This window comes from Panthera leo, chromosome B2 (genome assembly GCF_018350215.1).
Source record: "Panthera leo isolate Ple1 chromosome B2, P.leo_Ple1_pat1.1, whole genome shotgun sequence".
NCBI lineage: Eukaryota > Metazoa > Chordata > Mammalia > Carnivora > Felidae > Panthera > Panthera leo.
The window spans coordinates 140,065,080-140,090,282 of NC_056683.1; the positions used below are offsets into that span (position 1 = coordinate 140,065,080).

Here is a 25,203-nt window from a genome sequence, read left to right on the forward strand (position 1 = left end):
GGGAACTTTTTCGTAGCGAACTCCAATCAAGCAACTATATTTAACTTAAGTTAGATATACTTTATTTTTTAAGTTTGTTTATTTGAGAGAGAGAGAGAAAGAGAGAGAGAGAGAGAGGCAGAGAGGGAGGGAGAGAGAAAATCCCAAGGAGGCTCTGTGCTGTCAGCGCAGAACCCGATGCGGGGCTCAAACTCACGAACTGAGTGAGATCATGACCGGAGCCGAAATCAAGAGACGGACACTTAATCGACTGAGCCACCCAGGCGCCCCAGATATACTTTCAATCCATCCGATGTAAGCCCGCACCATTTCACATTCCCTTTGGTAGACACCGAGAAGAGCCATTAGCCCATGTGTACATGTCACGTCCTCCTGTTCTAGAAGACCAATACCAATTCCCTATTTAACATTCTTTTTTCCTGGTTCTGTAACCCTGTTCCAGCAGCATCTCCTCCTAAGGTTTATTTCCCAAACTAATTATTTCCGCTGCTTTCCTCTAGACCCTCTCCACATTCTCTCAATCTTGAGATAATTGGAAACCAGAGCTTCCATCAGTCCACACGGTGACTTTATGTGAACTTGAAAGCACACCTTCCTCAAGACACTTTACTTCCATCTCGTGGAAAATTGTCACAAATGCTAGTTTTGTTGGGACGAGTTACTGCTGACAGAAATTTGTCCTAATATACAACGGCATAATATCTGTAATGTGACTGGCAGATTTTGCACACACACACACACACACACACACACACACACACAGCTCCCAGTTGGCCCATGCAAACCACAGACGGTGGCCCCTAGCAGATAAACTTTGAGGACATTTGTATTTTTTGCACAAAAATTTCTACTCTAGGTCCAAACACTGTTATTTCCCATCACCAAGGAAATGAAGGTGGGATAAATCTTTTGATGGTAATTATGACTTACGTCTTCAGGCAGAATCCTGTTCTATAACTTGTTGCCCTGTGGGTGGAATGTTTGGAATAAGTTGGATTACTGGGAAATTAGTCTTTTGAATAGGCACTCCATTTATGGGAAACAAGAACAGCATCAGTTCAAGTTCTCACCATTCAACTAGAGAAAAATGAAGGGTGCGTAAAATCTGCATAAACACAATGGCAAAGAAATATTTTGTCAAGAAGTAAACTGCAGTGCACAGGGAGGAATAATAACATCTATGGATGTGCCTTAATCTACAAAATGGAGAATTAAAGCAATCAAGCTTGCTTTCTTTTCTCTTCCCTTTTTCTCCCACTTTCTCACTTTCAAAGGAAAGTACTCTATGGATAATTGAGGCAAAGGGATTTTTTCTCCTTGAATAATTCATGAAATTGCCTCAATTTTCCTCCTCACTTTTCACTACGTTTACTTGTGCAGACTCAGACCACATCTACATAATGAAACTATATCACTATAGCACGATCAACAAGGTATTTGTGCCTTTGCCTTCATTTTTCAATAGATTCTGTGACACTGAACTGTATCAACCGTGCATTGATCTGATTTCTTAAGAAAGAGAAAGAAAAAAGACTGGACCAGCCGTACTGGCTTTGACCTCCGCTCCCTTCACTCTAGCTGCCAGAGCCAGGCGGCCCGGTTATTTCAAAGCAACGAGCAGTATTCTCGCCAACTAGTATATTTTATTAACAAGGTTGGCCTGTCCCTTTATAAATCAGTAGGATCTCAACTTAATTTTGGAGAAACTGGACACGAGATGACGTAAGAATGCTTACAAGCTTCTTCTGAAAGCCAATAAAAAGTTGACTGGCCTTGGACCCATTATAAATTCTGTATCTGAAGTTTGGTCTTGGATTCAGAAATGGCTTTGAGTCACCACCACGTGCCTTGTCCCAATTTAGTGAGCTTAGCTTCCACGAGTATATCAGGAATTTTTTTTCAAGCCAATCTCCCAAAAAAACATAGATTCCTGTTTGCATCCATTTACGTCTCTGAGGAGGGATGTAGATATTCTCATTATGTGAAAGTGTTTCTAAATGCTCAATGTTGTCACAAATATTACACCCTATCTCTTCACTCTTGTTGCTATATAATTCATGGAAAATCCCCATGTTATCGTTTCTGAGTAATTTTCCTTCACTAACTAAGCACTCGCAAGACATAAGCAGGAAAGCTGCCTGGTCCAGAGACTCCCTCTCTGTAACACAGCCATCACTGTGGACTCAGAAGAAGCATTTCTTATAGAATGTCAAGCGCTTCTCACCCAGACGCAGGACGTGGCTTGCTGTCCCTTCTCTGGCTTTATTAAACATGGCATGATTCCTGAATCAGAATCAGGCCTGCCCAGCAGGGGGCTGAGTTCTTAAATATTGATGCTGATAATGTCTACACGGTGTCTGTGTCCAGTAGATGGATTCACTGTCCAACAGTTTTCACCTCTTGTTTCTTTCTCCTAAATTTCTCATTATTCATTGCCCCCTATGGCCCCATTTATTTTTTTTTCAACGTTTTTTTTTTTTTATTTATTTATTTTTGGGACAGAGAGAGACAGAGCATGAACGGGGGAGGGGCAGAGAGAGAGGGAGACACAGAATCGGAAACAGGCTCCAGGCTCCGAGCCATCAGCCCAGAGCCTGACACGGGGCTCAAACTCACGGACCGCGAGATCGTGACCTGGCTGAAGTCGGACGCTTAACCGACTGCGCCACCCAGGCGCCCCTTATTTTTTTTAATGTTTATTTATTTTGGGGGTGCCTGGGCGGTTCAATTGGCTGAGCATCCGACTTCGGCTCAGGTCATGATGTCACAGTTTGTGAGTTCAAAGCCCCACGTCAGGTTCTGTGCTGACGGCTCAGAGCCTGGAGCCTGCTTCGGATTCTGTCTCTCCCTCTCTCCCTGCGCCTCACCCACTCATGCTCTCTCTCTCAAAAATAAACATGAAAAATAATAAAAGAAAGGAAAGGAAAGGAAAGGAAAGGAAAGGAAAGGAAAGGAAAGGAAAGGAAAGGAAAGGAAAAGAAAAGAAAAGAAAAGAAAAGAAAAGAAAAGAAAAGAAAAGAATCTTAACTGAGTTTTTAAGACCCCATTATAATGCAAACTCATTATTCATCAAACTATATAGTATAATTAGTTTCATGTGGACTATAGAGCCTTTTGGTTTGCAACTGAGTTATATACTTAAATGAGGAATTAAATGAGGAATTTTTTTTTAATTTTTAAATGTTTATTTTTGAGAGAGAGAGAGTGCACGAGAGAGCAAGCAGGGGAGAGGCAGAGAGAGGGAGACAGAGGATCTGAAGCAGGCTCTGTGCTGACATCAGAGCGCCCCATGTGGGGCTTGAACTCATGAACAGGGAGATCATGACCTGAGTTGAAGTCGGATGCTTAACCAACTGAGTCACCCAGACGCACCATCCGTATTTATTTTTAATTTCATTTCTTTTTTTTTTTTTGTCTTTCCTTTATTTCCTACCTTTCTTTCTTTTCATTATAAACACATTATTTTTCTTTTCAATTATTACTTCTTTGTTCGTTACCCTCAATATACTATTTTTCCTTGAATTTTCTCTTTAGAAACAAAACCCTGCCACACAAAAGAAAGCTCTCAAGCCCCTTGCTCTACGTCAGAAAGGCTATTCCAGCCTTCAATCCATTTGGGGTTGAGTTTTGTGTATGGTGTAAGATAGGGGTCCAGTTTTCCCAAGATCGTTTCCTGAAGCGACTGCTCTCTCTCTCCATTATGTTCTTGGATCCTTTGCTGAAAATTAGTTGGCCATATATGCGTGGGCTTATTTCTGGGCTTTTTGTTCTATTACACTGATCCATATGTCTGCTTTTATGCCAATACCATGCTGTTCTGATTACTATAACTTTGTGGTAAAATTTGAAATGAACAAGTGTGATACCTCCAGCTTTTCTAAACATTGCCTTGGCTATTTGGGGTCTTCTGGATGTGTGAATGGAATCAATGGGAGAATCCTTTCAAATGTATATGTATTTCAAGTCAACATGTAAACTTTAAATATCCCACCATTTTATGTGTTGATTATATCTCAGTAAAGCTGGAGGGATAAAAGACAAAGAAGGGAAGGGAAAGGAAGGAAAGGGAAGGGAAGGGAAGGGAAGGGAAGGGAAGGGAAGGGAAGGGAAGGGAAGGGAAGGGAAGGGAAAGGAAGGGAAGGGAAGGGACAAAGAGGGGAGGAGAGGAGAGAAGAGGGAAGAGGAGAGGGGAGGGAGGAAAAGGAGAGCAGAGGGGAGGGGAAGGGAGGGGAGGGGAGGAGAGGAGAGGAGAAAGGCTCTATAAGTCACCAGTCTCTAGCCAGGAATGCTCCTCCTGTAATTCAAACACACCTCTACCTGCTAAGAGAGAGCACTTCCCAGTTCCTGGGCCCTCACTTCAGCTCCCAAAGGGCATCAGCCTCACACACTCCCAATCTTCCTAGTCATTATGCATGATTGTTAAGGGCATAGACTCCAGGGTCGGATAAACCTCACCGGAACCAGCTCTGTGATCTTCAGCAAGTTACGTAAATCGTCAGGGTCTTAGTTTCCTCTTCTGTAAAAGGGGGATAATCATAATCGTCGCTGTAATAAACACTGAATGAGGCAATTGCTAAAGAGAAGCCCTTCGCACGGTGCCTGACAAATACGAACCCGCGTATGGCAGCTGTTTAGTGAACACTTCCACGTGCCAAGCAGTGAGCGAACCACTTACACTGCATCGCCTCGTGGCAACGCTACGGGCCCCCCGTGCCATCATCCACATCTTCGAAAGGAGACAAATGAACACCCGAGCCAGTGCTCCATGGAAGATCCTACTCACACCCACAACCCAGATAGCTGAGCCCTGACCAGCACGGGCTGCGGGCCAGACACAGTCACGACGGAGGAGATGGTCCTCCCCCGGCTATCATTTCTCCACTGCAGGGCCAGTGGCTGTCTCGGCCACCTGGCAGGCCCCTCTACCTGCTTCATCCTGTGGAACCTAGATTTGGGATGCACTGGGGAGGGGCGCGGCGGCCTCACATCCGCCAACAGAAATACGGCGCCACCTCAGAAGACCAGGGGAGGATACGAAAAGTCTCGAGGCCTTCAGAGCCCAGTGGAAGCCAGTCGGGCGGTGCTGCGGTCCTGGACTGCCCGACCGTGGTCTCCTCCTTTCGACGGGGGGCCACCTCCGTTGGACCCCGAAGGACTCTGCAGGGCACAGCAAACTTCTTCTCCAGGCGAAGACAGACATTTTCAACATCACTCACAGCGGGATGTCTTTGTAACCTCTGGTCCACTACAGCCTATCCTAAATGGGTAATCAGACCTGCAGGTATTAATTAAACTTATGGTTCTATTTATTGCAGCACTCTGGGGATTGAACAGACAGCAAATAGCAATAAGTACTTCTGAATGTTCTCTTTGGCTTAATTACTGTTCCATAGTTAGTCCATCAAGTTGATGTACAATCAACAAGGCTGTGCTTATTTATACAGCTCATGTAGAGTGAGAATGTTCAGGAGCTGCCAACATCTTTCTCGCGGTGCCTGAGTCTACTGGGGACTCAGGAGAGGCTGGGCCCAAGGAAGCCTTTAATCCGGCCCATCACGTACCATTTGGCAGGAGCGCCTCTCCCCCTAGCCAGCACCTTTCCATTCAGACATAACCTTGATTGGCACTGGAAGGTACTTTGGACTAAGTACATCGCATACCCAGCCTACACAGGACAAAGAGAAGGGCAGAGTTTCCCAGCACCCCTGGTTTTTAAAGCCTCATGCACAGCCAGCAGAGATCATTAAAAGTACAGATTCCTGAAATCTAAAGGGAGTTTAGAGGCTATCTAGTTCAACCACTTCATTTTACATAAGATGGAACGGGGACCAGAGAAGAAGAGTGGCTGGACTAGGTAGCACAATGTCTTGGTAAGGGAAGCTTGCGTTGCAAGAAAGACAGACCCGCTCAAGGCTAGCTTAATTCAGTAAAGGGAGATTTATTATTATAAGAGTCCAGGGGACTCTCACAGAATCCAGTTGGGGGGTTGCCGGAAATGGAAAGCCACTGCCTCCTGTTTCTGCTTCTTCCTACACGTCTGCCCCCTTCTCATATCTGCCACGGTCTTCATTCCTGTCCCTTGTGACTCCAGCTTGCATGTGGCTTTGGGCTGCCATGGTACCCAAATCTGATCCCACCTGCATATGACCTTCCACTTTCGAAGCCCAACCCCTTCTAACCACCTTCTCCACGGTCTGCAAATTGTGGATTTCACTGGCTCATCTTGGGGCCAGAGGTCAAGTATGATACAATCAACCGTGACCAGGATCTGTGGACTGACCAGGCCTACCCTTCAGCAGAGACTGGGAAGGGAGGCAGTTCCAACAACAGAGGAATGACATAGAAATCCAAAGAGGTAGTGGGGTCAACACTAATCCAGATTTTCCAACTCGGCATCTAGACCCTTGCCAGTATATTATACCACCTCTCGGCGTCAACCCAAAGACTACCTCTCACTTGGAGGGAAGATGGAGTCTGAAGCTAGGTTACTCAGAAAATAGTGGTTGTATAATGGTGGCCTTAGAGGGGCCACATACAAAACTGAAAGAAAAACGCCTCAATTACCTTGCATATTATCCATCCATAAATACGATCAGAGAGAGACACAGAACATCAGGAACAAATAAGAATAATGACAGCACAGATCCTAGACTTCCTTCTCCACACTTCTCATAAAAATCGCATGTTTCAGTGGAGTTGAGAGATCCTTTTCCAGGTCTTATGATCCGAGGGATGAGCAGAATGCCATCAAATCATCTTCTTCTCCTGGGAGAGTCCAACAATGATATTCATATTCCATCCTATAGTATCCGAACTATTTCAATTTGCCACAGAAAAGGAGCAAACTGTGCTGTTTTTCATTCAAATTTTAGTTCTCTTTTGATCCCCCCCCCCCACATTAGGTTCAGTATCCTTCTACTTAGCAAATTAGGCAGGATGCAACACATTCACTCCTACTTCTCTCTCGCCCTGCCTCTTTCCCTGGACTGCCTCTTCCCTTCCACTCCATTTTATAGGGAAAATAAGAGACAGCTGAAATGAGCCCAAGCAGACAGTGAAGGGAAAGGTTAAATTATAAAAATTAGGTGAGAGTTTGGATTGCTGTCTCCAAAGGGAAGGTCACGTCAGCGGAAGAGGTTCCGAGCTGCTAGTTAGGACAACCGAGACTAGACCCGGGTGTGGGAGAAGACGGCCACTCTGGGTTCGGAGTGTGTTTTGTGGCTTTGGCGCTATAAGCGATCTCTTGGACCTCTTTTCGGACATGCCCAGCCAGATGTAGATGAGCCCTGGTCACCGTAGAAGACCCTTCTCACCACCACCGCCACCATCCCCCAGAGCACACCACAGTAGGGCTGAGGGAGCAGACACCAGAAAGCAGAAACCCCTGTTTAACTTCTAGCTGTGGCACCAAGAGTTTATGCAAGCCAGGTACCTTCCCACCCTCTTTCCTCACTGCAAAATAGGGAATTTGGACCAGAGGATCCTGCTCAAGGTAGATCTTGACCTTTCCAGATTTTAGACTCCTTTGAAAACTCCAACGCATGCTATGGTCACTCTTCCCAGAGATAATGCACAAACACCTCAAGCGTTATGTACACTCCTAAGGGATCCATCTAACCTACCCAAGTTATCTTCGAGCCTGTTATCAATTCATAAAGCCCAAGTTAATATCCCTTGAACCAGACGAATTCTAATAAGGCACCTCTAACTCTGTGAATACCAATTATCCCCAAATCTACCCATGGAATAAAAGCATCCCAGAACTCTGTGAGTCAGGAGACATCATCAATTCAACCTTCTCCTTTTACAGATAAAGAAACAGAGCCAGGGCCTGTAATCTCAGAGGCCATGGGACTGGGAGGAGAACCTGTGCCCTCTGGCTCAGGTATCCCCCTGTGTTCCAAGATGTGGGTGCTGCAAAGCTACTAGGGGCTCCCTCAGCCGTGGCTCCCCTGTTGGAAGCCCTCTGTTCCCCTGGCGTTTATTGTCACGATCTCCTGGCTGGAGGGAGCTGGTAGGACCTGATCCTGGAGTTCTGTGCCTTCTAATGGGAGAGGCTGGGTGCCACTTGAGATCTACTGGCTGCAACACCAATAGATCAGATGGGCACTGGAAGCTGATGGGCAGTGGATGGAACCAGTGAGCGGCCAGCAGAGAAAACTGTTCCATTTCAAAGGGCAGACAAAAGCAATTCTCATACATGGCTCCTAACAGCACCATCAGAATTCTGCCGATGCCAGCCAATCCCGGTACCGGAAACGTGCATTCTCCTCTTATTCGTGAGACTATAGCTTGGGAAAATAACAGAGTTCCTTCACGCCCTCCCTCACCTAAAACCTCGAGCTTTTTGATAACAATACTACAGAGTCGTGTCACATCCCATAAATCACACGTATGGGAGGAAGGCTTGAAGCATTTTCTCAAGTTGGTACAAAATCCAGATTTTTTTTTTTTCTTTTTTGCCAGTCTCCACGAGCCGTGGGTGTCTGGGTGGGTGGATTGAGTGACATGTTAGTGAGAAAGTTCCCTCCCCTCGCGGGGCTCCTCGAAAAAGGAGTCGGGGAGATGGCACTTGGGAAAGTGACAGGCGGATCACGTAGCACTGGCGCTGATGAAAAAGCGTTTAAATCTGTCAGAATCCCGAATTCAGAACAGCAGAGCTTCACTAACCTTTGTCAGGCTGGGTGGTTTTTTTTGTTTTTTTGGGTTTTTTTTTTTGCATTCCAGGCAGCCCCCCACCCCCACCCCCCACCCCCGCCGGGGAGGCATTTGCGACCCCTCCCTCCTCTCTTCCAACGTCCTGCAGCCCAGAAAGAGACCCTGACAGCGATGTTGCCCCGCGAGCATCCGCACCTCCCCTTCGTTCCTCCGAAGCCCCCACCCTCCCCGTGCCGGCCGCGAGGGTCTCCCAGTGATCCCCTCTACCTGCCACGCTTACAAATCAACTCTGTGGCTTGCCAGAAATTCAGAGTCTGAGGACACGCCACGGTGGCACAGCCATGACATGAGAACAGATGGAAAACTTCTCGGGAACAAAATGTGCACACAAAAAATGGATTCTGGCTTTGAAGTGCATATTCACGGTGCAGCTTTCAAGGCTTCTGAAAGGCCCACCCAAGCTCAAATCTGACCTACTTAGGCGGTGTTCTTATTTATGTCTCCGAGGAAGGAGCTGTATATTTAGCAAATGAGGACCATCCATCCCCCATGCCCACTTCTTCACGTTTATAGAGCCGAGCAATTTTCGCTTGTTAATTTCTCCCCAGACCGCCTCCCGAAAAGTGGATATAGAAGTTAAACACTGCTCAAAAATTCCATGAGCTCCAGGAATTCTGCATCAGTGCATTCCGGTTTTCATTGAGCGTGTGGGTTAACATCGCTTAAAAGAACAAGAATGAGACGGCTGTTGATCCGCGTTTGTTCCTTTTCTCTTCGTTGGCAGCGCAGCCGCCGGCCTGTCATTAACGCTGCAGTCAGATTTCCTGATGTTCCAACCTGTAAACTGCGTCAGTTTCTGCTTGGAGAGTCTAGGTGTGCAGAGTATAGACCTGAAGCTATTATCCGGCCTAGGAAGCCGAAATAGACGATAGTTTCAATTATCCGGGTTTTCAGGAGAAAGGCTTTTTAACCTTCCTTATCAGGATAATTGCCTTGACCCCCACCCTTTGTACATATCATGGAAACCATAAAGTTTCAATCCCCAGAGCAAGGAGCTTCCTCAAACCTTTTTCGGAAGCAGCAGGCTTTCACAAAACAGTAAGCGAGCACGTGAAGAGCATGCCTTCAAAAGACGATGTTGATTCTTAACAGTTTAGTTTACAGGAGTTCGCCAAAGAGACATCTTTACCGAAGTCGTTAATGCTGGGATGTCACATCACCTGGCAGTGCGCTCAGACTCCCTTGGATTTTCTTGGAAACCCAAAGGTCAGTTTTAGGGAATTCAGGGCCCACTGCCTCCACGCATGCTAGAGTGTATTTTGTTTTCTTCCGAATAAATCTGGTAATCGCCTCCCTCTTCCCGCCAGAGAGAGAAAAGTTGGTTGAACGGTGTACGAGAAGAAAACGACAACCCTAGAGGGTCTTCCCATATTATGTACTTTCTCTCCCAGTGCTCAGCACAGGACTGTGCTCAGTGTTTGATGAGAAGAGTTTCGCAGCCCAGCGCTCGCCTTCTCAATTAAGCAAATGTGTGCACAGCACCCAGCTCCTGGTTGTGTCTCCCGGCACCTACGCGCTCCTGAGCTGTGGCCACAGGGGGCAGATTCTCCGGCACGTGGCACAAGGCCCAGAGGCAGTGGTGACCATCACCACCGTCACCACACCGCAAGGACCCCCAGCAACGATCTCGCTTGAAAGCCTGGCCTTGATGCACTTGCTCCTTGCCCCGGACTTTGCCCTTCCTGAGAAGTTGCTCGAGCCTCACCCTGAGTCCCTCCTTCCTCCCCTCAGAAAACCGAGAGCTCCATTTCTAGGGAACGCTATCGACTGTGCGCCTGCTAACTTGGCATCCTCTGCTTAACCTACTTAGCTCAGCACGGTGAGATGGAAATAAACATGGGCACCCGGGGCATTTCTCTTACCTGCAGCTGGCTCCCAGGTCATGCTGGGACGGAGCTCATTGAGACACAGCGGGACCTCTGAACCTGGCTCCCGCACCTCCACCTAACAGATCTGGCACGCAACACAAAGTGCCAGGCGCACCTGCTCGCCACACTGCAGGGGGAGTGACACTGGCGTGAAGATTAAATTAGGTGATGCTTGTGCGCAGAACTCTCCAAACGACCGGCACAAAATCGACAATGTGGGAAGGATACCGCTACGGAACGAAACGCGTCTTCCCAAATTCCTACGCGGCAGCCCTAATCCCCGGTGCGATGGCTAGGGAGCCAGCCGAGGCGACCGGGTTGAGACGAGACCATGGGGTGGGGCCCTCAGGGTGGCATCAGCGCCCTTGTAAGAAGAGACGCCAGAGAACTCGTTCTCTATCTCTGCCACGTGAGGACACAGCAAGCCAGGAAGAGACCCTAACCAGGAACCTGGCCATGCTTGGCGCCCTGAGCCTGAACCTGCAGCCTCCAGAACTGTCACAACTAAGTGTCTGTTGACTGAGCCCCTCAGCCCGCGGTATTGTGTTATGGCAACGCCAGCAGCCTAAGACGGACACGTTCTCATCTCCCGCCCACCTTACCCCGTCCTAGCCCCGCATTCCTCTTTTTCCAGCTGTTAACATTCCCCCCCGTGCAGCTCCACATTTCAAAGCTCTTTTCCTTCCTGCATCAGTCACAATATTCCGGCTTACACTGAAGTCAAGCATTTACCAGGAACTCACTACGCACGATACGCAAGGCGACGTCTTCTGAGACCCCGTGCCCTCCAGTTAAACAAGTGCCTTTGGTGTCCCTGGTTGCCGCTTGCGGTCCTGCTCACATCAGCCGTGATGCCGAGTTCAGAGAGCGAGGTAAATGAAATACAGCTCTGTTGGCTTCTGCTCCATTAGGAAAGGGAAAAATCAATGTTTGCCAAATGTAGAAGGACAAAATCAATAGCAAAAGAAATTTTATTTTCAACCTTCTAAGGGAGTATTACAAAGAAGAGAGAGTGAAAATTATTATTATTTATTGATGTATACAGCACCCTCTGAAAGCCTCAAAGTGTTTTATGGAATTACAAACTGCCTTCGTCCTTTGCTGCGTACAGATCACTGTTCTGCTCCTGGGGAGCCCTCCCGAAGGGGTGAGTGCGGGAAGTGTGAGGGCCACCTGACACCGTAGTCGCGGGGGTGCCCATTCAATGGTAACTCGTGTATTTATTAAAGACGAGAAAGTAATAATTAGTGCGATGAAGTTAGCCCACTCTAATCTTGTGGAAAGTTCCTGAGGAAGAAGCCGCCTCTTTAGATTTTAGATGGCATCGTAATATATGTGGTTTGGCAGAAGGAGGAGAAAACCCACTCTCCACCCTTCTCCAACGTTCCTTCGTTGGAACAAGCAGCACATTTGGGGAGAATAAGCCACCTGCTGCCAACATCTTAATGCAGTTCCTGGCAGAGGAGTTTTGATAGATGGCTTCAAAGCCACGAGTGTAAACCCCTGAACAAAACTTTCCAGAGGATGAAACGTCAAGAGAGCGAGGTTGCAGGAAGCAGGGCTTGTGGAGGTTGGCGGCTGTGGAAAACTCCACAAAGGGAAGAGTCGAAATAAAATCTTACAAGGGGAGAATGATTTCTACTTTTCAATCTCCTTTCACCTGGGTTTTTTTCTTTTTCTCTCATTTGCACTTTGTGACGATCCTCGGAGAGAGAGGGGGCAGGAATTATTAACCCCATTTTACGGGGGCTCGGAGAGTGCAAGTGACTTACCCCAAATCTTCGCCTGTTTATTGGCAGGGCTCAGAAGGGAACCTGGTCTCCTGGATTCTTAGTCACGAGGAAGATGAGAGGTTTTGTAGCTGAAGCTTCCACCTCAAACAGGAATCCCCTCCGTAGCGTCTCCGTAGGCAAGTTTCTGGATGATGAGTCCAACCCCTCAGAAGAATAGCACTTCACTTTTAAATTATCCCAAATACCATCTGACGTCATGAGACGCTAAGACTAGTTCTGGAGTTTCTGGAGACTATTCTGGAGACCAGTTTCTGGAGACTATTCTGCTTGCTTTGATGGGAATCTCCATTCACACCATGGACTCCAAGTGACCTCCTCAAAATCACTTCATAGACACTGCCAGATTTTCCAGCCACCAAACCCCCATTCTGTACCTGTGCCGTTAATTACCTCAGTGAAGGACTTCACATTTAGAAATATTCAGTGCTCTCTGTATTCACACCCATGACTTCAGCCTACCAAGTTGTTACGACTCCTGACTCTACCTTCTAGCACACTGTTTATCCTGCCTGGATGCCTAAGTCGGACTTTCTGTGCCTTCCTTCAAAGTATTAATCAGTTCAAGGACTGGAGCCTAGAGTACAGCCCTAAAGCTGGCCATGGCGAGTGCCCGCTGGTTGGTGTTAGCTCATTAATCTACTCCCTTTGGTCATCCAAAGAGAAGTGGATTTCTTCGGCTGGTATTCAGTTCACACGCTTCCGGTCAGGCACTGCTCTAGGCTCAGCTGCAGGCAATAGCTATTTGAAGGACAAGAGAGAGAAACTATGCAAAATCCCCCTGGATCGGCTACTTTACCGCCCCCTTTGCTGCTTTGTGTCCCCCGCCTCATGGGCTGGCTTCCCCTTTAAGGGCCCTCGTCGGTATTCCCGCTTCCAACTAAAGCCTGCCATCCCTCCCACTCATCAGACTTTCCTCCGAGCTTGGATGCTCCTGGTTCCAATCCCAAAGGACCAACTTGCCTGCTATAGATTCCCCTGAAACCAGCTGACTTTCCTCCATTATTCCCTTTGCCCTCTTATGACGTCCCTTCTCCCTGAAGCTAGTCTGTCACCTCACAGCTTCATTTTATCTGCACAAATATTACAGGAAACTTTGTCAAAGCCCTTAATAAAGTCCAGACCTATCACGTAATAGTGCCCTGAAATATATCAAGTCTTGTCACCTTATCCGGAAAAGAAAGAAATTTACCACTATATGAATTACTGAATTACAGTTTGTGTATATAGAGCAAACTCCTGAATGGGCTTACCAACCCCTTCCGGAAACTATCTCTCTCCCTCCCATGCCATTTCCATTGTTTTCACACAGTCAGTGTGATCCCACACCCTCAGCTTCTTAGTCCAATTGGTCAACTGCCCCAAGCTGAGCCCACAGCATTTTTTCTACAGGAGTTAAGGCCAAAACTGAGGCAGAGAGACTAATCTCTCTTTGGTGACTGGGCCCAAGATAAGGTGCTTGGAAACTGTGACCTGCCATGTTTTCAGCCATGTGGGCCATGGGGACGCCCCCACCCCCAGCAAGGAGAGAGAAGACAGAAATAGAAAGGCAGGGAGGCACCAGGCAACAGACTAAGAGCATCCCGAAGGCTCAAGACTCCTGTCCCCGTTTTCCTTAGATAAGCCACGTTCTTCTCCTTGGGTCCCAAAAGTCGGTCAAAACCTTTCCAATAAATCCCCATTTTGTTTATGGTAGTTTGAGTTCACTTTCTGTCATTGGCCACCGAAGATTCCTAAGTGACACAGTGTGGGGCACTGACCCCACCCGGGAGCCAGCCAGCTGCCTTGCAGGACTACACCGGTGAAATTAGTCAACCTCATGCAATCCTACAAAGAGCTTGTTGGCCCACAAAAAAGAAAGAAATGTAAGGAAATGAGGTCTCACAACCATGCTACTTATTTCAGAGTCTCCTTGTGTTTCCTTTTTCTTTCTTGATGTCCTGTTCACAACAGAGGAAAGTCCCTCATGCTAGGCAACAGTCCAAATCATGGACTTCTTTCTGTAGGCCACAGGGAGAGAAACTCGGAAGGGCCAAGAGTGTTACGTCTGCTTATTTTGGTTGCTTTGAGTCAAGCAGCAAAGGGATTTTCCAGTCGAACAGTCCCCTGAGCGCGGCAGGAATGTTTCATGATCCTGTCACGCTTCCCTCTTCCCATTCACAGCCCAGGCCAATCATCCGGTAAATACCTGAGAAGGTTGCCTTTGTATACGCTTCCTGGTTAAATCAAAACAGCTTCCAAAACCTAGACATGGGAAAACTGGATGAACCCCTCAGTCCTAATTTCGGTCTGATTCACAAACAACGGCTAAATATAGAAAGACTCTACCCATTTGAGGCCAACAAAGAGTGTCCAGAATCTGCTCTTGGAACCTCTGTATCACGTGGCAGCCACTGATGTTCCAGCCCAGAGGGAGGGGACTTTCCCTCCAGAGTGGCCATCGCTAAGCAACATCAACCCAATGACCATCGGCCTTGGGACCACCATGATACTCCTTGCAATTTTCTTGAGGATATTCCAGAAGGGAAAGCCACAGGGCTTAGATTTTAAGTAACTAGAACAGATGTATAGTGTAAATTCCTTAGGGTCAGGATCCCTATTGGGTTTAGTGTTTTTCCCCTCTAGTATCTGCTATATCAGGACCAGATAAATCATATGTAGGGCCCACTTCAAAATGAAAACACAGGGCTGCTGGTTCAAAAATTAAGAATTGCAAGAGCATGACAGCAGAGCAATAAACCAAGTGCTGGGCCCTGTGTGATCGTCCAGGTTGCTTACAAGCTGTAGCCAGTCTTGTCCATAGCACCCTGGTCATGATTTGTGTAGCATAAATGCTTATTAGTGAATCAATAAATTGAATAACCAGGACCAGAATTAGAAGGGTGGGGGCAAGACACCTCTGCTTCAAGCAAACAACCCACCCTTTCTCTTTCATGCTTCTGCTGGGAACTCTGATAAGAAGGGGTTCCACTGTAGAAGTTTGAGAAACACTGCTCCGTAGAAGCATCTTTGTAGGATTTAGAGCACAGTGTCACTGATAACCAGGTCCTCACTTCATCAATTCAGGTATGGAGTGAATAGACAAAACCATCAAGAGAAGATCAGAGGAAAGGAAAAACAAAAAAACCACCAGGGTGTGAAATTTAAATCTCTTCTAGAACGTGCTGTCTCCTTATAAATTATCTACAAGTTCCCGGGCTGCCCTGACCATCCCCTATGGTAGACCACCCCTTATCAATGCTATTTTTTTATCTCTCCCAATTTGTTCACATCTGCATATTTACCCATAGTCTCGGTTCCTATTTATTAGTCTGTCACATCAAAGTATCTGCTCTTGGATCACCTTCTGAAAACGTTAGAAGAAAGTGATCGGTCTTTAAGGAAGGTGTTAAACACTGGTAGGATGCTTGCAATAACCTTGGTCTGCTCTTTGAAAGCAAAGAATGGGGATGCTTACCCAGCATTTTCTGAGAAATGAGTGTAAATTGCAGGAAACAGTGTGTAAATTAAAGGAACTGCCTAATATAATTAGCCACACAGGAAATGTAATGGGTCTGGAAAACAAAAGTGTAATTTATGAGGAAATATCAATTGGAATAATGTAAATAATGGGTCTTTCACTGCGGTTCCTATTGCTTGTGGAACTAAGGTAGTCATTAGGCAAGGAAGCGCTTATCAAATTCTAAAAAGGTTCTCTAAAGCTATGACTTTAGAATGTCATATTACCTTCAAGAAAGATCCTTAATTAATGGTGGGGCTGTTGTAAGATGTATAATGGGCCCGGCTGAGTTTCCCCATTCTTCCCACTGTGCTGACTACACCCATAAAATATGGCCTAGCTCTTGGCCAGGATCTTTGGGAAAGCTTTTTGTAGTGGGCCTTTCATTTGATGGTGAACCGCTCCACTTTTGGCTCACATTTCTTACAAGATTTTCCTCTGAGGTGGGCAGACACCGACAACATTGACTCTTTTAATATCATCCACCTGAATTACAATTATTACTGGGGTTCTCGATGCCTCTCCATGAATCAGTTTAGCCTTTAGGAAAAAAAGTAGATACTAAGTTCAGTGGCTCACTGCATAAATGGAAACATAGCCCAAAGCTCTAAATAATGATCAAGCACGGGGTGCCTGGGTGGCTCAGTCAGTTGAGTGACCGACTTTGACTCGGGTCATGATCTCATGGTTCGGGGGTTCGAGCACTACCTGGGGCTTTGCGCTGATAGCATGGAGCCTGCTTCAGATTCATTCCCTTCCCCTCTCTTTCTCTCTTTTTCTCTCTCTCTCAAAAATGAATACACTCTTTCTTTTAATTTAAATAATAGTCAACCATATAAGCTTTAACTGAAGCTCACGCAACAAAGACCTTTTCTAGGTAAAAAAAACAAAATGTAACTTGCATATTTTTAGTGTATTTTTCCCCGTTGTTACCCTGATTGCCATAATTCTACCTTCATAGTAGAGCGACTGGCTGCCATAACCCAGAAAACAATGGTGATGAAATGCAAGGCCTCTCAATATCGGTACCTCTGAAGTTCTTTATGTCTTTGATTCCAAATGACAGGGAATTGGACAAATCATGAAATACAGCAGGAGACAACATGAGCAATAGGTGTATCTTACACCTCTACTTCTGTTCCATCTGTTGGCCCTTGGACTAATAAATCTGCTAATTCATACAGTGATAGCCACTGCCTGACCCTCCTGCATTCTGTTACTCTTGTGTCTGCCTGCGGTAGAGATCTCAGTCTTCACACTCCCAGACTTGTGAGGTGCCTGCCTCCAGGGGCCTCTCCCACCATGGCTCCAGCCCACCAGCCCACTCTCCTCTGGTAGGACAAGTGTCTGCAGAGGACATCTCCTGCTCCATATGGGGCTTTCCTCTCTGCTCCCACCTCCACAGGGCAGCCTGAAGGGCTCAGGAAGAATAATTCTGCCTCTTCCAATGCCATCACTCTAAACTCCTAAAACAAGCACTGATTCGTTCTGAACAACTCAAAAAAAGACAATGGAAAAGTACATTCTAGAACGTTTTTCTATTCTTCAGCCAACAAATGGTCAAAGGTTAGAAGTTCAGTTCACCAGAACTTTCTAGTCTCATCCATGGGTCTTTTATGACCCTGTTAAGGAGGGGTGATGGGCTTCTTGGTATTAACAGTGGCTCTAAAGGTAGAGGTAGTGACATTTATTTCTACACAAAGAAAGAAAAAAAAATAGCCTCTTCCTTATTCTTATTTCTGGCCATCGCAGATATCCTTCTTTATAATTACTTGGGCTATTGCTATTGTAGCCATCATTTTCACTATTTACTATTATGGGTATTTAGAGGCTCATAAAAATGTGAGCTTCCTCAATGCTTAAACAGCACGAGAGATAAATCAGAGGCACAGAGCATTGGCTGACACTGGATGAAACCTGACTGGGAACAGCTGGATTGCTCTCTTGACTAAATATTTACAAAAGGCATGATTATATCACTGAGCGACACTGTGCGAATATAACAATTTATCAATCATCTTGTTTAACAGCAATCCCCACAGGAAGGGCTACATTCCCACTTAACAATAAGAATCTACTGGATGCTAATTAATTTACTTCTTTTCACTTAAGGTTATTTCAGACACGTATGCCCTTGTGCTTTTATAACAGCACATTTTACACGGAGACCAAGTAAAAGTTTTATAGGCCAAAAAAAAATAATAAAAGGGAGGGTCAATGTTAACTCTAAATCTTGGTTCACAGTCCATCTTCTGGGGTTAGAATAGAGAAACGTGAACACGTTAAGGCGTATTCTAGGGATCCGGCTGCAGATCCCTAATTACTGTTACTGCTAATTCTAGAGAAAATGAGAAAAATGAAAGGACAAAGGCTGGTTTCCTCTTGAATTTGAATAAGGAAATGTTAACCAGTTGTTGTTTACCACACAAGCGGTCATGGGGAGGCAGGCCCATCGTTATCATTCAGAGCACAATTCTGTCCAGTGACAAGCGTCAGTAGAAGGAAGAAGAGCATGGTTCCTGTCCTTGGGTGCCCTTCAGCCTCAGGGGAACAACTGGTGGGCTCAGCCCAATTTGTATAATATCACACGGAACACAGATGTAAAGTCCTGCGAAACCAGTTAGTAGAGGAATTCTGGGAGGATGGCTGTGGTGTCAATGGCACAGTTTTGGACCTTCCAGAATTGTGACGTAAAACAGAGCATGTAGATGGCACAACTGAAACACATGGACCACATCTGTGACAAAAGTAGGCAACAAGATTTCTTTACAAGTCCCAAAATATAAGTGGATATTGCTAAAGTACTTAATGCCCCAATACCTGAGCGTTACTGGCAACTGCGAGGTAGAATCCAAGGGAAGGATTTAGAGCAAGCCTGTGAGCAGGAGAAGAAAAACAAAACAAAACAAAACAAAAATGAAAACAAAAACGAAGGTGAAAACAAAAATAACCGACAGGTGTATCCGGGAAAGTGTGGTGGGCAAATCTGAGAAGAGCAGCTGAATCTGTGACTAGAAGGTTGAAGATTCTCCAGCCATCTGGTCCCTCTGAACCCTCCAAACTGACTAGCAAACTAACAAAGTCTCCTTCCAGGAAGGGGCCCCATGAGGAGACAGTCAGGAATGTAACCAAAACTGAGCAGGATAGGGATGATAGAGGCAAAGAAAAGATAAGATACAGAGAAAAGTGGGACAGAGATGAAGGGAAGAGAATTGTGAAATCTCAGGAAGCAAGCTGTCACTATGTTTTTAACATTATATAAAAATACCATAAGAGGGAGCTCTACAAAGTAAGCAAAACTCTATGAACTCAGCCTCCATCTAAAAATTCAAGAGAACTAAATTCGCATTAAAATGAGGAATAAAAAATATATATAGGTCAATTCCCATACAAAGTGACTATCAAAAAATAAAATATGTATCAGAACAACATCACTACAAACAACAAAAACATCCCAGAAAGACATATTAAACACACACACACACACACACACACACACACAACCTTGCAATATACTCTTTCAAAACAAACTAAAGGCTTTAAGAAAATGATATGAGACAGGAAAGAGCAACGAATTAGAATTAGAAAAACTCAGAAATGTAGGGACAAAACTTAAGAAAAACTTACACATAAAATAATCACTAGAAGACTAAATTATAAGGAACACAAGAGCAAATAAAGGTAATAACATAGTGACTTCAGAGAGTAAAAAGGAAGGAATTTAAAAAAATAAATTTGTAAAAAGATTTTAATAGGATCAAGAGAAAATGACAAATATTGGAGATAAGCAAAGAAAATCTAACATATCGATATGTAGTCCCTGAAAAAGAAAACCGAATCAAGGGAGCAGAACAAATCGTAAAAATTATAACTAAAAAAAAAACAAAAACAAAAACAAAAAAAGCAAAACTTTTCTCAAATTAAAAGAAAAAAAGTGTCAGACCACATATTGAAAGAGCTCTTTGAATTCTTGTATCCTTGAGACTACCCCAGAATGATCAACACCAACATGTATTCTAAAAAAACCACCAGACTTTAAAGAAAAAAGAAAAAAAATCATTTGGACATTGGATAAAAAGAACTTGTGATTTATAAAAGAATGAAAGTGGGTTTTCAGTAGACTATTAAATACCAACTCTTGTTCCAAAAGAAAATAAGGAAATATATTTCAGATACTCAGAGAAAGAAAATATGAGCTCAAAATTTTATACCCAGCACACCTGGCCTTCAGGTAAAAAGTGCTCAAACTCTTGTTAACATGCAAAACTCAGAGAGCTTTGTTTCCATGAGCCTATCCTAAGGAATCCATTATTTCTAATGAATTCAGACAGACAAAATGACTAGAAGGGCATCAACAAAAAGAATTGTGATGAGTATTAAATACATAGTTAATTGTAGAACTAAGGCTAAAAAAAATAAAAGGGAGAGATTATAATATGTAATAGCTAAATGATATGGTAGTATGGATATAGCACAGTCATTTTTAAAATGGGAGAGGAGTGAAGATAGCATATTTCCTATAAACTGGAAGAAATTTATAAGTCTCTGCATTCAGAGACCTGAGAAAACTCAGGATTGATTCCTTTGAAAAATTATAGGTGCTCTTCCATTCTTTCATTAGGAAGAATACAATGTCTGCCTGCTTTTTTTGTTCTTTTTAATAAAAACTTTATTTAATATTTCTACTGGGGCACCTGGGTGACTCAGTCAGTTAAGCATCCATCTTCAACTCAGGTCATGATCTCATGGCTTATGAGTTCCAGCCCTGTGTTGGCCTTTGTGCTGACAGCTCAGAGCCTGGAGCCTGCTTCAGATTCTGTCTCTGTCTCTCTCTGCCCCTCTCCCACCTGTGTTCTGTCCCTCTCTCTCAAAAATAAATAAACATTAAGAAAATACTTTAACTACTTTTAATAATTTTACTTATTTTTATTAATCAAAATTGGTGATATACTGGGGTGCCTGGGTGGCTCAGTCGGTTAGCATCTGACTTAAGCCCAGGTCATGATTTCATAGCTCATGAGTTTGAGGCCTGTGTCAGGCTCTGTGCTGACAGCTCAGAGCCTGGAGCCCGCTTTGAGTTCTGTGTCCCTGTATCTCTCTGCCCCTTCCCTGTTTATGCTCTCTCTCTCTCTCTCTCTCTCTCTCTCTCTCAAAAATGAATAAACGTTTAAAAAAATTTTTAATTAAAAAAAAAATTGGTGACGTACTATTAGCATTGTTACTCCTATACTTTGTGTGTGGGTGATATGAGATTAAGCAAACAAGTAATTATGGGATCTTCTAATTCCCTCATTCTGTGTCCTTCTTGACATAAAAGAAAGAAGATACAGATACAATGTACATCCTGCTTAGGTAAAAATCCCATAGTACTAAATTTGAATTGGAGGTATCAGTGGTATTTTATTTTTAATCATGAGGTATTTTATTTTTAAACATGCATATGCTTGTGTTTATTTCCTAGATCTATCCACTGGAAAAGCCTAGGGAAAAAATGAGCAATGCAGTAACAATGAGTATTGTGGGTTCCTAGATGGCAGCCTTGAAATGTCATTTCCCATCATTTAAAAAGTGGAAGGGGAGGGGTGCCTGAAACCAATGTAATATCATCAGTCCACTATACTTCAGTTAGAAAAAAACATTAAAAAATAAAATAAAAATGAAAAGATGGGGGGAGGGCTTCTTGGGGCAGTGGGTGGGACAAGAAATGTAAGGATAAGAAGATAAGTCTAGTATATCCTAACATACCAGATATCAAGAATACATTCAAGGCCTGTTTGAGCTTTAGTAAGAATTAAAATTGCAATGGATTGAAATTTAACATACATATTTAAATCCACACTTTTAGAATAATTTTTTAAGTGGTCACTTTCTGAAGATGGCAGAGAACCAATGCATAATCTCAAAAACTGGGTAAATAAAAGGACAAAATCAAGAACTTATACTGTCTTCACTGTCTGAATGATACCTCTGGGTAACCAATAGCAGTTGGGATGGGGGGAGTTATGCTATAAAATTATTCCAGCTAATATATAAAAATAAAATGGTAGAATTAGAACACCACCATTTGGCAAGCACTATAAATTAATGGATCTAGGCATTGAAGATGAGCAGTTGCTAACATCAAAAAAAGTGAAAAGCGGGCATTGTGTTCCTCCTGATGAAAATCACAAGGTCACCAATAGTCTTGTCGAAGAGAGCAAACCAGAGTCTCAACCAGCCTCCGTATTCAGCTGCCAATGTGCAGAGAACACACAGGATAGAAACACATGTCAAAACGTCCCATGCATCTACAAGCACCAAACCTTAACTCTGGGAAATTCAAATGGCCAAGTTCCTTAACATATAAGTTTTAAAGAAAATAAAGGGATATAGGGCAATCTATAATTACAAAATTAAAAATATATATGTCAAATAAATGCTGTCTCGGATGCATAGTTGAATGGCCAAACCATTTTAAAATGCAAGGAAGTGACTATTGTAAAGAAGTCAGGGTAGGGGCGCCTGTGTGGCTCAGTCCGTTGAGGCTCTGACTCTTGATTTCAGCTCAGGTCACGATCTCATGGTTTGCAAGATCAGGCTCCACATCAGGCTCTGCACCAACAGCACGGAGCCTGCTTGAGATTCTCTCTCTCCCTCTCTCTCTCTCCCAAAATAAAAATAAACATTAAAAAAAAGAAGAAGCAGAAGAAGTCAGGGTAGTGGCTGCCTTGAGAGGGAGTGGACAGTGACAGAGATAAGGCACATAGAGGCCCCTCGGGGTGTCTGGCAAAGTTCTATTTCTTGACTTGCAAGGCATTTACAAGGGTGTTTGTTCACTTCATAAAATTCCACTAGGCTACATATTTGTTGTATGTGGTTTTCTCTATCTGTGTTCTGTTTTGCAATGACCAAGGTTAAAAGACAACAATAATCCCAGAAAAAAAGGTATAAACACTATTATTATGTAGAGAATGTGGACCTTTGAATCAGACAGGTCTAGATGTAGGTCCTACTTTGCCACAAATAAAACTGTGGGATCTCTGACCTCTCTGAGCCTCAATTTCTGCTTTCAAAAGGTAACGACAGAACCTAAAAGTTCCAGCTATCTACTAAGTATTCAATAAATACTAGTTTGATCATTTTTTTCTCTTTCCTCTCTCTCCCTCCTTGTTGAGTGTCTGTTGGAATAATCAGCAGGGCTGAAACCATGTAGGATTAGTCAGTGAAAACTTCAGGAGGATCCGTGGAGGAATCCAGAGCGGAATTTTTTTTTTCCAGTGAAAGAGATGGGATATCCACCAGAGAACGCGAGCGGTAATCCAGGCGGGAGGGGAGGGAATACAGAAAAGGGCAGTTGGGTTATACGAAAGGGAAGTCAGAAAGGAGGTTTGCCTGATGAGGTGACAAGAATGGAGGTCACCCATGTAACTACCCACAGAGGACGGGCGGTAACAGATGAGTGAAGCAGACTCCTTGCCGATAAAAGCAGCACAGGGTCAGCAAGAAATCGCAACTGACCTTCAGACTCAGCCTGAAACAAGAGGGCGTGGGTGGTTGCTGTACACGGAATGCTGGTACCTCCCCCCAAATTCGTATGTTGAAACCCTAACCCCTCTTCATGTGATGGTATTAGGGGGTGGGACCTTTGGGAGGTGGTCAGGGTTGGATGGTTCACAAGGGTGGAGCCCCTATGATTGGGATTAGCGCCCTTCTCGGAATCACAGAGAGCTTACTTCCTCTCTGCTCTTTTCCAGGTGAGGCTACAACAGGAAGTCAGGGGTCTGCAACCCGCAAGTGGGCTCTCACCAGACCCTGACCACGCTGGCTCCCTGGTCTCAGATTTCCAGCCCCCAGAACGGCGATAAGTAAGTTTCTGTTGTTGATAAGCCACGTATTTTGTTTCAGCAGCCAGAACTAAGACAGTGGGGATTTTAAGACTTTCTAAACTCAGGTTTAAGCATGGTTTCTTTTTTTTTAATTTTTTTTAACAGTTATTTATTTTTGAGACAGGGAGAGACAGAGCATGAACAGGGGAGGGTCAAAGAGAGGGAGACACAGAATATGAAGCAGGCTCCAGGCTCTGAGCTGTCAGCACAGAGCCCGACGCGGGGCTAGAACTCACGGACCGCAAGATCATGACCTGAGCCGAAGTCGGCCGCCTAACTGACTGAGCCACCCAGGTGCCCCAAGCATGGTTTCTTAAAAGCTTGTGGACTACCAGAATATATACTCTGTAAGTACATTAGTCCTTCGAAGCTAGGGAAAACAGCAAGACACGCCCACATTAGAACCGTGTTGTATACCCCGAGATCACTCTTGACGCTGAGGTCTTCTTTCACAGAGCATTGGCACGTTAAGGAGAAGCCTGTACACCCACAGCCAACCAACCACAGGAGAGATATAGCATAAATATACCAAGATCCTAAAACCCCCAAACTACAAGTGGCAATGTTTACTGGAAAATAAATATGGGTCCATGCAGCAATACTTGGTCACGTTTACACTACCTAATGAATGCTCATTACACTACCATAATGAATGCGGGCCTAATGAATGCTTTTCTTCACTGGGCTTTCTCTTCAGAAGTTTATTTATTTCCTCTAACACCCATCCAGGTGATTCCTATATCCTATGAATAATCAACACATAAGCTCGTACTTAGAGTGAGAATAAAGGAACTGACATGGAAAGGTGGCCTGTTAGATACCAGTGGTGAGACAAAATCCAACCCAAGTGATGCGACAACTGGAAAAAAGTCAGATCTGTCCAATTAACTCAACTAGTTATACATAATGCTAACACCGCACTCCACATAGCTCTCACGGTGCATCAGGCACTGTGCTAAGTACTTCCTTGCATTACCTCCTTCACGCACACTTCTCTGAGGTACAAACGATTATAAGCCAGAGGAGAACTGAATTCAGAGGTTGTGTAGCTTGGCCGAGATCATGCCATTAGATTCCAACCTATGTCCTCTGCGACCAAAGCCCGATTCTCTGTACTCTCTCACGTAGCTGTCGAGGAAACCTGCATCGTGTTAACTCAGGTTGTTGTTCTGGTTCTCCTTCTGTTGTTCTCAGGTTCTGTTCTGGAACTTTGCTTCCAAGAGTTCTGGGTTAAAGGGTGCCATCTGGATGTTCTTACGGCAGAAGCATCTGAATCTGAGGGGACCCAACGAACCACCCTAAATCCGGCTGAGACCCTGGGACATCCTCCAGGCCACCGCCTGTACCACTAACCACAGGGAGGGAAGGAGCACAGAGAAGCTGTGACCAGAGCTGGGAGCTGGGCACAAACCCCATCCAGCTATAGCACATACTAGCTATGATACGGACAAGTGGCTTCACCT

The 25,203-nt window shown here is 44.7% G+C and overlaps 1 long non-coding RNA gene across 8 annotated transcripts in view; it reads right to left on the minus strand.

The window, feature by feature from the left end:
• The window catches only part of LOC122220522, a 112,322-nt gene extending 87,340 nt beyond the window's left edge, over window positions 1-24,982 (minus strand). For 3 of the 8 annotated variants that reach the window (XR_006202916.1, XR_006202912.1, XR_006202917.1), the window contains exon 1: window positions 24,717-24,980. This is a non-coding gene — a long non-coding RNA (uncharacterized LOC122220522). Of the gene's footprint in view, window positions 1-24,716 lie in introns of all 8 variants that reach the window. The other 5 variants (XR_006202915.1, XR_006202914.1, XR_006202910.1 and 2 more) reach the window with 3 other exon arrangements.
• Between the last annotated feature and the right edge of the window lie 221 nt (window positions 24,983-25,203).